Genomic DNA, 11336 nt, shown 5'->3' on the forward strand with positions numbered 1-11336 from the left:
CATTGGCGCACGGGCTCTGCTATGCGGGCCGAGTTCGATGCGCTCCCTCCACTCGAATCAGTGTGGTTTCTGGTTTGGTGTCCACATAGCGTCAACGTGATCACCAACGGTGGGTATTCCGCCGCAAATTCTATCTCGACGGTACTCTCGTTCGATCGTGTATAATTTACAGGCATGTTGGGTAGTATGGGACTTTGCTCAATTGCTCGGGCTTCTTTCAGTATATGTGCTTAGATAAGATGCTAAGTACATAAAATGGCTTTAGCAACTAACTCTCCAACGCACCTTAAAAAAAACTAACTACCCAATGCATAGGTGCTTTTTTTTTGCTAAGCTTTTTTGCATTTAATTAATGGTTAGACCGTAAATTATGTTTCTACCTAGCTACACACGCCTAGCATCGTTTTCTTGTGGCATCACAAAACTCCCCTCTCTCTCTCTCTCTCTCTCTCTCTCATCTAAATTACGTTGGCACATGAGATTTTTATTGCCTACTTGATACTCTTAGCACATATACAAGGTGGAGGATTGGAAAGGACCTCAACATGCTACTGTGGACTGCTTCGAGATGTTTTCTCATGTCTTTAAAAGCCGACCTTCATACGCTTCGTCCTTCAGCTCGCCGCGTCTCGCTGTTGCCTCGTGCATCAACTCGGCATCAACAAAAACTTTTTTGTACGAGTGCCTCGCTGAGCAGGTCCTGGAGACATCTGCCTCCTTGCCCACTCTTTGTAAATTAGGAAAGCTGCAAGGGCATGAAGGTGAGTACATTTGTTCGCGGTCTGCTGCCACGTGGCATCCCCTGTAGGCGGGAAGCCAGCGTGAGTTACAAATGGTGATGTGAGGGCACTCACAATGCACTATGTTTTAAGTAATGCCATATACATTAAATGTGCAATTAGATATAACTCCTTCAATCCAGAAATAAGCACAGCAGGAGATCATAAGCGTTCTCAGAGCTCAGCGACTCTTGGCCGTCGGATCGGTTTTCTAATGTGTTATGGACCGTTCGATCTCGCTCCTGCTGGATATCAGCCGTTGGATCGAACTGTGACACTGCTACAATGAACAGTCTGCGTTTCCCTCGTTTTTTACCCTTTTTCCTCACGCCGCGAGATGGCCCGTGTCTCGCTGCTGGGTGGCCCTCTCTCCGGTGTATATAGTATCTTACTACTAATTGCACAATATATAGTATCTTACTACTAATTGCAGCCGTCCCCCTCCTACCATCGCCGCCATCACCGCATTGCCGCTGCCGTTGTCGCATTGGCGCCGCCGTCACCGCCATCCCCTGGCCTCGGTAAGCCTCCTCCTCCTCCTCCTCCTCCTCCTCTTCCTCCCTCCTCTAGCCGCCCCTCTTCCCTCCTCTAGCCGCCTCTCCTCCTCCCTCATCCCTCCCACTGCTCCTCTCTCCTCTAACCGCCCCTCCTCCTGCATCAACACAACCCCTCCTCCCTCTCTCTCCTACATCCACAGCCCATCCTCCCTAGTCCCTCCCCTCCTCCATCCACACAACCCCTCCTACATGCACAACTCCTCCTACACTTTGATTTAGTTAATCGTTTTTAGGGTTTAGAGTGATTTAGGAAAAAAATAGACTTAGTTAATAGATTTAGTTGACATGTAACACTTTGATTTAGTATGCTTCTAGGGTTTAGTTGATAGCTTATAGTTTTTAGAGTGAATTAGTAAAAATTCAAACGTAGTTAATAGATTTAGTTGATATGTAACACTTAGATTTAGTATGCTTCTAAGGTTTTTTTTGTAATGCTTGGATAGGTAGATGGATAGACAGATGTATAAAACTAGGTTTTTTCAGTAATGCTTTGGATAGATAGATGGATGGATGGATAGCTGTTAGGGTTAGTAATACAATTCTTTTTAGTAAAAACTAGTTTTACAATTTTTTAGTAAATGTAGGTCTTTTGATTCAGCATAATAATGTTTAGTTGATAACTTATAGGGTTTCACTAAGGAAGCGGATTAGGAGCACTCGGGTGCTCCATCCCCCTATATTCAAAAATAATTTAATAATTAAAAAAGTCAAAAAAATCCTGGACATATTTTTGAACCAAATATGAGTAGGTATTGTACTCATATAAAAAGTTTGGCCAAGGAATAATTCTCGTTGACTTCAGGGCAAAAAAAAGACAAATTTATGACGACAATATAACATGAATAGTACTTGTATCTAGCATTTTTTGGGAAATCTTTAACCCGGATACAATAAAAGTCGTTTCCTATTTAAACTTTTTATATGAGTGCAATACTTGGTCATGTTTGATTCCATAAAAAGTTTTGTGACTTTTGACTTTTGTTGAATTACTAAATTATTTTTGAATATAGGGGGGCGTAGCACCCGAAAGCTCCTGTGCATTTTCGGTTTCACTAAGTCCTAAAATCAGGATAATAATATTTTTGTTTACATTTCGTTTTTGCAGCAATCAAGGAGCCCCTGCATCATGGTTTTTTTTGTTTATATGTTGATATGCTTCCACTTCTACCTCTATGTGAGTTTCTCAAACATATTTATTAAGTAATTTATATTGTTTATTTGAAAATAGTTAACATCTTATTTCCATTGACAGCTTATTTCCATTCTTCAAAACATGTACGGAAAGTAGTAGACAAAACCTACTACAGTCATGGGTCTGAGCTAACTTGTGAGGATATAAATCATTTTGCTTCATGGATTAATGATGTTGAGACTTTTAAGATGAATTATCATATCCCTCCAAGTTATTCTCAATGTGTGCCACTAGTCCACGTGTTGAACTACGGTAACATCCATCGAGATATCATGGTAAGATTTTTCCTATTATGTCACGAGTGCATTTTTTTTGCATATATTCTTATTAAGCTAAACTACATTTTGCTAATTAAGTATGTTATTATGATGTTCTTCAACAGAAACTCCCAGTGGATTGTATACCTAGTCTTATGCAAATGAAAGGTGACATGAGAGTTGTTAACTTATGGCCAAGTTGGCCTACGATTCACCGCAGTGCATACACGATTCATGGAACGGATGTCATCCTCACAATCAAAGACTGGAGAAAAGGTCTGAATGATCGTAGAGAACTACTTGGGGGCAACATCAAGCACAGCCCACAAATGGGAGACAGGTTCATCTGTATTATCCATAATGGAGAATCGGGGGTTTACCTGTTTTATGCTATTTTACCTTCGAGAGAGTAGCAGGTCTTAGGTACTTATGTGCTACATTGTGCTAGAATGATGAGCTAGTTCTCATATGACTATGATGATGAGTTGTTATCATGATGATGATGATGATGAGTTATGTGCTACATTGTGCTAGAATGATGAGATAGTTCCTATATGATTATGATGATGAGTTGTTATTATAATGATGATGATGTATGAGTTCTTATATGAATATCATGATGAGTTATTATGATTATGTTGAGTTATTATATCATTAGGTGGAAGAAACAAGATTAGATTTCATGTGACCAAAAGTTGGATTAGTCGTCCTACTAATCCAACTTTTGGTCACATGAATCTAATCCGTGTTTCTTCCACCTAATGATAGCTACTAGTCCAACTTTTGGTCACATGAATCTAATCCGCGTTTCTTCCACCTAATGATATAATAACTCAACATGATCAAAATGATATAACAATCCCTTAATTGCTAATATATCAAAATTTGTATACTTTGTACAAATACAAAGAAAATATGCAGCAATTTTTTTTTCAGAAACTAATAGCAGTAGCGAGGGGTGTGACTTTAGCAGCAGCGAGCAATTACCAGCAGCCACGCTACTTCTACCTACAAATATCAGTAGCGTGGGCCAAAATGCGCTACTGCTAAAAATTAGCTGTAGCGCCGTAGCAGTAGCGCGGCATCCGGTGCTACTGATAGCTCTTAGACCCGCACTACTGCTAGGCTTTTCCCTAGTAGTGAGATTGTCAAATACTTTCCCAAAAGACCGAAATGAAAGGTACATGCCACCTCCCAAGATAACCGTTCGGTAAGTGTTCAGAAGGGCGAACTTCCTAAAGTTCACATGCGAAAATAATCAGGTAAAAGGGGTTGAGCTTAGCAACCTAGTAAGAACCAACACTAAACTGTGAGGCGACCCATCACTTAAAACTTCAGTATTAAGTTTTGCTTTGATTTTTCGTAACAAAGGGTTTCTAGACTCTGGACTGAGGCAGGAGTAGGATCGAATAGTTGTAATCTTTTTAAAATGCATTAACATTTTTGGAAAAAGGTATGCATGTTTTTAAAATCACACAAATATTTTATTAAACACACAGGCATTTGTTATTTTTTTTCAAAAAGTAATTTAGTTACATGGACACTTTAAAAAATGCAAGAAGTTTTTTAGTTGCATTATTATTTTTATACGTGTTTTGTTTGCTACAAAAAATACAATATTTTGACATTTTCTTTTAACTGTATGTACTCCATCCATTTTTATTTACTCTACTAATTAACTTTATCTTAAGTTAAAATTTGTAAACTTTGACTAAAATATGAAAATAATATTTAACATCTAAAATATCAAATCGATATCATAGATATATCATTAAATATATTATATATTTTTTATTATAAATGTTCATTTAACTTTGAATAAACATTGTCAAACTTTATAAATTTAAATTGATAAAGATATAGTAAGTAGTAGTAAATAAAAACAGAGGGAGTATTTTTAACTAGTGAAATTAAAATATCATTTTAATTTTACTTTAGGGGAAACCATAATTTTTTCATTTTTGAGAGAAACATAATTTTAACCGTTCGTTTTTCTTTCTATTTATACGTATTATGGAGGAGCCAGCTTTTATTTATTTTTGAGTAAATCGGAGGAACCGGCTAGTGGGTCGGTTCTTTGGTAGGCCCATAAAAGAAGGGCAGACCATGGCCCTGGAGTATTTAACTTTTTAGACAACGCGACCCCAATCCGGTCTAGGGTTCTTACCGTTTTTTGCGATACTAAAAATTCAGATTGCGGACGGCGGTGACGAGGTTAGATCGGTTGTTCGGAAGAGGAGATGGAGCTGATGGATGTGGGCATTGGGATGGAGCGCAGGAAGAGGCCTAGGAAAGCGAGTGGAAAAGCTGCCGAAGCAGAGGCGGCGGCGGCGGCGGCTGCGGAAGCTGCTAGGGCAGCGGCGGAAGAAGAAGCTGCTGGGTGGGAGGAGTTCGAGAAACGGATGGCAAACCCTCCGACGGCCGAGGAGCTGCGCGCGAGCGAGGAGAGCTGGGAGAAGTTCTGCAGCGAATCGTGGGAGAGGTTCCGCGATAGGTGGATCGATGTCTGGTCGCACGGCATGATTCCCTTCGACGCCGTCAGTAAGCGGCCAGTGCAGCCAATATCTTTCAGTTTCCTTCTTACCAGGATCCTTAGTTGCTCACGTAATATACGTATAATTGTTGTGTGCAGCGCAAATCCCCTGCATGCGTTTCACGGACGCCGACTTGAGGCACCCTGATTTCCGGAACATCCTCTATCCGGAGGACACACTGCAGATCGTCTCCGTCCAAGTCAAGGACCTTACTGGTGGCTTGCAATGGCCCCTCGATGTCTACGGTGTTGTCGCCGTACGCGATGGGGTGGATCGCTTGCGAAATGTGATTTTCAGCCGTGAAAGGGACGACTGCCAAAGCATCAATGAGCAGGTTCGTGAAAACTGTATTTTCCCACTATAGGACATGGATTGATTAGAATAGAGAAGTAGCAATGGGAACATAATTCACTATCTTTTTGTGCTTCACCAAACATTCATTATCAAACTTGGTCTTACTAGTGTAGTGTATGTGTATCTAGAATCAAGTCATAAGCTTTACGACTCATGCCTACAAACAAAGTCGAGTTTACATAGATGTAAATCTGCTAGTAGCTTTTGCCTAATGGTTTCGAAGATAACAGCATCTCGAAGCCATACATGGATCAGTAGGCAAAGTTCCAGCGGATTTTTTTTACATGATGCATATGTCCAGTTTTAACCCAAAAAAAAAAAAATCTATGTAATGCCTCTGTTTGCAGCGCATTTGCAGGTCTTTAAACTGGACGTGCTTTCCTGTGTTTGAGTATACAGATTTCATACTATTATTCTTGTTATTTTGTACTCCCTCCATTCAATATAAGTCATTTTAGAGATTTCAATACGGACTACATACAGATGTACTTCCTCCGGTCCTTTTTAGTTTGCATATAAGATTTGTCTGAAGTCAAACCTCGTAAACTTTGACCAAGTTTGTAGAAAAATATACTAGCATTCATAATGTGAAATCAACAACATTAAATGCGTCATGACTTTAATTTTCATATTATATAAATTTAGAAATGTAGATGTTAATATTTTTTTCATATAAATATGGTCAAACTTTACGAAGTTTGACTTCAGACAATTCTTATATGCAGAGTAAAAAGGACCGGAGGGAGTATATCGACGTAATTTAGAGTGTAGATTCATTCATTTTGCTCCGTATGTAGTCCATATTGGAATCTCTAAAATGACTTATATTTAGGAACAGAGCGAGTAGCAGTATAATCCATCATTGTTTGATGAAGTGAATATATTTCTCTGCGGTCTTATTGTTGATGAACAGAACTTTTTGTTACTTTTACTTGTAATTAGTTAATAGATGAATTACGTTCCAGTGAATACATTCTCATTTTTTATCAACATTGGGTGGATTGAATACTTTCCATTGGAGTCTTAATTATTGATGAAAGACAAATATATTACATCGTTTACTTGATTAGTTAATTGATGCATACAGGGTTCATACCTAACACTGACAGGTCCTAGTCGCGGTGTTGTCATGTCGCATGATAACTCACATTTGGAGGTTATGCTCAAAATGAAGGGTACTACTGAATATGAAGATAAAGATTTAAACAAATTTGTGGATTCATACAGGCTGGGCTGCTTCCTTCCTATTGAGTACACTAGCAAGTTTTGCACAGTGGAGATGCAATATTACACTGCTTTTAGTTCCGTGGAGGCCACGATTTTTGTTCGAGTCTTTAAAGGGCGATGGCCACAAGGTTTTCGAGGTGTACTAACTGCTAGTACCTTGAAGAAAAGAGACGTCCAAATCTCACTGCTGCAACTTAATGATGATGAATTGTCTGTTAATGCTGATGGCTTTGTTAAGCTATCAAGACGTGTTATTTGTGTTGAAAAGGATGGGAAGCTGGGGCTGTCTATCTTCCAACAGGGTGATGGTGGGGAAGAAGGCCGAGCGATAGCTGGTATTTGGATTGAAGCTGAAGATGCCGGAAAAGCCACTCATTACATGCCTGTGGAGGCGCTCGACTGCTGGATGGAAGTTACAGTTGCCTGGTCTCTTTTCAGACTTTGATCTTATCCTCGTGACAAGTTAAATTTATGTTTGCTTTTGTTGCTAGACTGGTTTATGTAACTGTAGACAAGTGGCTTGACAATTAGTGTGAACTGGTGCGTGCTTTGTGTAGTAACTAGTAACCGGAGATTGGTGCTTTTGTATGGGCAAATTTGGATACCACTTTAAGTGTTCTTGGATTCTCTTTCTAATTCTGCTAAGTAACGTGAAATGCCTCTTGTTCTGATTTTAGTGTTTTAGAAGCTCTCACAGAGATTTTGTTAATCAGCACACATTGTATTTTGGGGCTAAAATGAAATTGTCCTTAAACTTGTCACTTGGGTTCAAAGCCATCAGAATCACCAATCTGTTTTTGTGAAAATATGAGGCCAGTTTAGATCTTTCCTTTAGTACCTTGTACCGCCATATTCAGCACTCGTGTTAACCATGGCAAGCTGATGTAGTTGACTTAGCGATTTTTTTAAAACAAGACAAGATTTGTGATTTTCATTGATTAAGTGAGTCTTAGACATAATCCCATAAGGTGGGTAAAAAGAAGATTACTCTTGTGGCATTACATTACTCGTGCTTGGCATTCACGATCTCCCAAAGCAAAGCTTCATCCTAGTCCCCCCGTGTTCCTGCCCTGGCGACACAGGCGGAAGACCCAAACCGCGCCACCGACTACCCTCCTCGTCGCTCTCCCTCCCCTCGCCGTTGCTGGACGACGCTGCCGAGCTAAGCTCGCACGACAGATGGTGGCAGCGGGGCCCTGTTCTCGCCTGGCGGCGGCAGATCTCGGTGGGGGAGGCTCCGTCCACCTCGGCTACACCGGACGGTTTTTCCGGCAATTTCGCGCAGTGGCTCTCATCTCCAGCTATTCGAAGGGGTTGGCCTTTTTTCTCTGCGGTGCAGCAGCTGGCTCGCGGATCGGACCTTCGACGGCGGCTCCTCTTCGGCGGCCAGGGTGTGATGGCAGCTCCCCTTATGCCATGCTCGTCGCCACGCGGATCTGCACCAAGCCGGCTTCTGGAGGCTTCCTCGGCAGTCCTGCGGCGGCGGCTCGTCGATCTGGGCGACGGGTTGCGTGGGTTTGGCTCGGTAGCTCGTTCCGGCGAGTTCGGGATGGGGTGGCAGCCCTTCCTCTCGGCTTGACATCTCCGACGTGTTTGGGCGGGGTGGTGGCCCCCTTCTTTGTCCTGGTGCTGGGCGTGCTGGTCTTCGGTTTGTTCTGCTGCGGTGTGGCAGTGGCGGGTTGCCTGATCTGGCCTGCGGCTGGGTCTCGCTCGCTAGCGCTTGTTGGCGGCGAGGTTGGTGGCTCCTGCGTGGTGGTCACGCTGTCACCCACTAGTAGAAAACAGGGCTTTGGTTGAGGCCTGGGTAAGGGCAATCCTGGTTCGTGAGGCCAGGGCGCCGGCCGGGCCTCGGGGGGCATTGGTCCCGGTTCGTCTGACCCCTTTGGTCCAGGTTCGAGATATGAACCGGAACCAATGGGCCTTGCTCCTGGCCCACAACCTTTAGTTCCGGTTGGTGGCTGGAACCGGGACCAAAGGTTTTCCTTTAGTCCCGGTTTTAGCAACAAACCGGGACTAAAGAGAGGCCTATATATACCCCTGCCCGCGAGCAGAGCCACTGCTCTGTTTTGTTGGCCGACCGTGGGAGAGGTTTGTGGTGCTCTAGCTCACCTCCTATGCACATGAGGTGTTCGATGAATGCCCGAGCCACACTTATGCTTTCTCCTCTCGAAGCTCCTTGTCCAAGCTTCATTTCCTCATGATTTGTCTAGGTTTGGCGGTCCGTCCCGTCCTGTCCCCATCCTCACCGCCGTCAACTGCCCGCGCCGATCTCGTCGCTGGCACCACCGTGGTGAGCCTCTTGTTCTTATCTTCTTTCTAAAAGAAAAAAAATCCTACTTGTATGATTTAGATAGATACTTGTATAATTTTCTTACTTTTATTATTGTTTGTTATTATATAGTGCGATGGTTTTGGTATCCGCCTCCGTCGGCCCTCGTCATGTCTATGATTCAGATGTGGTATATATTATCTTTTATAACTATTTGTTTCATTTAGTGTTTATGACAATTATGCCGACCAACGTGACATAAATGTTTTTATCTAGGAGGTATGTCAACCGGAAATTCCAACCGACCCTATTGTCGAGAGGAATTTAGTTGGAAAAGAAAACAATTACTTGAAGAAAAATTGAAAAGAATTGAGGAGGAGAAGATGATATTGGAGTTGCATGTTGCGGATGTCGTCGATGATCACAAGATCAAGATGGATGCAATGCGATTGAAGATTAGAAAGATTAGGAAATATGCCATTCATACTGAGGCTTGGTATCATTATGCCGTTGGATCAATTGTTCCCTTAGTTGCGATTATGATCTCATTTGTTGTTGCATTGAAATGTTTTACATAGTTTCAATGTATGGTTTAATTAGTTGTTCAATGAGAACTACGTATGAACTTTATGTATTTATTTTTTTCGGTAATAACATTTGATCACTACTCTACTTTGTTTTTAATGTGATGACGAACTTCTATTAATTTGGTCACTTCTTTATTCATGATGTTCTGTAATGGTTTTTGACACACTTAATTATATATAATGCACACAAATGAACCGGCAATGGATGTACGTTGACAGACGCACCTCCGAGTACATTAAGGGCGTGCATAATTTTCTCAAAGTGGCTGAGGCAAACAAGCAGAATGGTTTTATGTGTTGTCCATCACTACTAGGAAAACCCTAGTAGTAGGGCGGGTTTAATGCCCACTAGTAGCGCGGGACACCGCGCTACTAATAAGGCGCTACTGCTATTCCTTAGCAGTAGCACGTGCGACAAACGCTACTGCTAAGACATATAGCCGCAACGTTTGTTCACTCTCGCGCTACTGCTAATATAGCTAGTAGTAGCATGTTTACTCTCCATCGCTACTAGTATTCTTTTTCTTATTTTTTTTTATTTTTAGTGTATTTATACGCCGTTATACCAATTTTGGTACAATACCAATTATGAGGTTGTTATATCAATATGTCCATAACAGTGTGTCAAATGAAGGTGGATTAGGTTCAAGTGGAGGCAACATGTGGTGCATGTCAAAAGTATACTACTAATCCAAACTTGATCTAGTTTAGACTAGTAGTACTTTCGATGTGCACCACATGTTGCCTCCACTTGAATCTAATCCGCCAACACAAGCTATTTAATCATCATCATAGTCATTACCACCAACAGTAGCTATTTAACCATCATAGTCATAGTGTAGCACACATCATCATCTTTAAACTCATTCTAGCTAGCTAATCACCACCAACACTAGCTGCGGTAGCTATCTAATCACCACCAACACTAGCTAATAATAATCATTATAGTCATTACCACCAACACTAGCTATTTAATCATCATAACTCATTTCTAGCTAGCTAATCACTCCTGCTGCTCTCTCTCAGCTAAAATAGCATAAAACACGTGTAGCACTCCTGCTTCATCAAGTTGGAGCATGCAGATGAACCTGTCTCCTAATCGTGGGTTGCGCTTGTGATTGCTGCCCCCTAGTAATTCTCTGCGATCCTTCATAATTTTGCTCCAGTCTTTCACTATTAAGCATTCCTCGCTATTAGAAATCCTGAATGCACTAAAGTGCATTGTAGGAAATCTTGGCCGTAAGCTAACAATTCTCATGCGACCTTTAGTCTCGATCCAATAAGGCACAACATTCATCGGGAGTCCCTGTTGAAGAACATCGTATAGTAACATACTTAGTAATGAAGTTTAGCTTAAAAAATAATGTATGCAAAAGATGCATTGAGGACAAATAGTAAAAATCTTACCATCTTTCCTAAATAGATGTTACCGTAGTTCGGTACGAACACTATTGGTCGCACATTTTGAGTACTAAGATTTTTAAGTCCAGGAAAATAATTTGTCTTGACAGTATGAAGATCCTCAAGCCATGAAACATAATGACATATCTCCTCGCAGTTTAGTTCAGCCCCGGGACAGT

The sequence above is a fragment of the Aegilops tauschii genome, chromosome 3 (assembly GCF_002575655.3).
Source record: "Aegilops tauschii subsp. strangulata cultivar AL8/78 chromosome 3, Aet v6.0, whole genome shotgun sequence".
Lineage (NCBI taxonomy): Eukaryota > Viridiplantae > Streptophyta > Magnoliopsida > Poales > Poaceae > Aegilops > Aegilops tauschii.